At 37.3% G+C, this 3074-nt stretch overlaps 1 non-coding gene across 1 annotated transcript; it reads right to left on the bottom strand.

Annotated features, from left to right (window-relative positions):
- Positions 1–1738: 1738 nt before the first annotated feature.
- On the bottom strand, positions 1739–1845 carry LOC128291171 (small nucleolar RNA R71). Its single transcript, XR_008280947.1, has one exon. It is a non-coding gene; the product is annotated as a small nucleolar RNA R71 (small nucleolar RNA).
- Between the last annotated feature and the right edge of the window lie 1229 nt (positions 1846–3074).

Here is a 3074-nt window from a genome sequence, read left to right on the forward strand (position 1 = left end):
CTGCGAGCCCAAGTATAGTTCTATTCGAAAAAGGCCAATTTTGAGGGCTCTTAGGCATTCTAAAGCCTATTTAAACACCTGAGGAGGCATTTAGAAAGGGGCTGCGGAGTAGGAAGCAAGGAATAACTCAAGGGAAGCCGATTGGTCCATCTCAGAAGCCAGATTCATCTACAAGACTGAAGATCTCCCTTCAATTTCCCTTTAGGGGTTTTGGCTTTTCTTTATGTTTTGTATTCATTATTCTTCTGAGATGTTTTTTTTATAATTATGAACTAAACCTCCTAAATACCTAAGGGGAATGAAACCTAGGACAGATCTTGTTATTATTATCTGAATTGTATGATAAGTATTTGACTTGTTCTTAATTATGTGTTCTTAATTCTTGTTTTAATATTCTAGGATATTGATTCAAGTTAATGCTCTTATTCAGAGGAGGAAAAGACCCTGTCTAAGAGTAAATTTTTCATAATTAAGTGGAGTTGATTGCACGCCTAGAGATAGGGTGATAATATTTTGCCGGATTAGGGTAAAACCTAATAAGAGGATCCATAGATCGAGTTAATGCAACACTAGGGCGTTAATTAGAAAGAGATTTCAATTAATCAACCTAGGGTTAGATGTTATTAGTCCCGAGAGAGATAATAATATAACTTAGGGATTTCTACGGATCAAGTCAAATGAATAAATCGTTTGATTTAGAGTCGAATAACAAGTGAAGTCTAAGTGAATTTTTTCTTGGGTATTGTCTTAATCAATTGAATTTTCCCAAAAGCTTTTTCCCAATTTCTCTCTGTGCACTCTTAGTTTAGTTAATTAGTTTAGATAAACAAATCCCTTAATTTTTAGGCTATATAATAGAAAGAAAGTTATTACTAGTACTCTTGGTTCCTTTGGGTTCGACAATCCGGTCTTGCTAAAGCTATACTACTGTTCGATAGGTACACTTGCCTTCATTGTGATAATAGTTAGTTTCAAGAATGATTAATTATAAATTTTTGAAACCTGTCGCGAATATCACGTATCAAGTTTTTGGTGCTGTTGCTGGGGAACTAGGATATTAGGAACACTCGATTTTTATTACTTTAGCCATTCTATTTTATTTGCAATTTAAATTTTTATTTTATTTTCTAATTTTTTATTTGTTCCTAGTAGGTTTTTATAGTGTATGACTAGAAGAAACCCGTCGGGACCATTACTATTTGATAGTGAGATTGATTGCACAATTCATAGAAACCAAAGAGAAATAAGGCGAAGCTTACGATACACAGAGGAAGAGCAAGAGGACGATACTTCAACTACAACCGATGAGATAGCTGAAAACCAAGAAAATCCGCTACCTCCTGCAAATGCTGTTAATCAGAATCTTACTCCACGTACTATGTATGATTATGCTAAACCTTCTTTAACAGGAACTGAATCGAGCATAGTTAGGCCTACTGTTGTTGCAAATAATTTTGAATTGAAACCGAACACTATTGAAATGATCCAACAGTTTGTTCAGTTTGATGGTTTGCAGGACGAGGATCATAACGCTCACTTGGCGAATTTCTTAGAATTTTACGACACTTTTAAAATCGATGGCGTTTCTAATGATGCCATCCGCCTTCGATTGTTTCCCTTTTCGTTGAGGAATAAGACTAAATAGTGGTTGAACTCGTTACCACGAGGGTAAATCACTACTTGGGAACAAATGACTGAAAAGTTTTTATTAAAATATTTTTCGCCAGCTAAAGCAGCGAAATTACGTAATGATATCTCCTCTTTTGTGCAAATGGATTTAGAAACACTTTATGATGCATGGGAGAGATACAAGGATCTATTGAGAAGGTGCCCTCACCATGGGTTACCACTCTGGCTACAGGGTCAAATGTTTCACAATGGCCTGAATCTTTCGACTCGACAGATGATCGACGTAGCCGCTGGCAGAACTATCAATAATAAGACACCTGAAGATGTTTATGAATTTATAGAAGAGATGTCACTGAATAATTATCAGTGGCAAGTCATGAGGACAAAGCCAACGAAAACAGCCAGCGTTTTTAATGTCTATTTGGTCACCATGCTTTCTACTCAGGTAGAACTTTTGAATAGAAAAATTAATGGTTTTCTTGGTTCTTCACAAGTTCACCCAGTAATGCAGTACGAAGCAAGTGGAGTTGGATCAAGCAATTCAGAATACCCACCCTATGGCCACAACATGGAGAACGAGCAGTTAAATTACAAGGGTAATAATCCTCGATCTCAAAATAATCCCTATAGTAATTCTTACAATGTAGGTTGGAGGAACCACCCAAATTTCTCATGGGGAGGCTAAGGGAGTCAGAGACCACCACCTCCAGGCTTCCAAGAACCACCCTACCAATAAGAGAAAAAGTCGAACCTTGAGGAGATGCTAACAAAATTCATCTCGGTGTCAGAAACTCATTTTCAGAATACCGAGATAGTTCTTAAGAATCAACAAGCATCGATCCAAGTGCTCGAAAACTCAGATAGGTCAGCTCGCTAAATTGATATCTGAACGACCACAAGGTAGCTTGCCGAGTAACACTGAATCTTACCCAAGGGAGCAACTTAATGCAATTACCATTCAAGATGAGGAAGGGGTAGTTGCACCTGAACCAGAACCGAGGCAAGAAACTGTGGTAAGTAAAGGTAAAGGTGAGGTGGACCACAATAACCAGAAACCAGTAAGTAAAGAGTACAAACCTCATGTGCCATACCCCAACGCGACAAGGAAAGACCGTACAGACGAACAATTCGGTAAATTCCTTAAATTATTAAAGAAGTTACATATTAACTTACCGTTTATTGAAGCTCTTTTACAGATGTCAAACTTAGTCAAATTCCTAAATGAGCTTTTAATAAATAAGCGAAAGTTGGATGAGGCATCGCATGTGGAGCTAAATGCGGTTTTCTCAGCCATACTGCAGAATAAGCTGGCCAACAAGTTAAAAGATCTTGGGAGTTTTATGATTCCCTGTTTAATTGGTAGTCTAGATGTTAATAATGCTTTGGCTGAGTTAGGGGCTAGTATTAATGTTATGCCTTACCAAATGTTTAAGCAACTAGGTCTT

The sequence above is a fragment of the Gossypium arboreum genome, chromosome 3 (assembly GCF_025698485.1).
Source record: "Gossypium arboreum isolate Shixiya-1 chromosome 3, ASM2569848v2, whole genome shotgun sequence".
Classification (NCBI taxonomy): Eukaryota; Viridiplantae; Streptophyta; class Magnoliopsida; order Malvales; family Malvaceae; genus Gossypium; species Gossypium arboreum.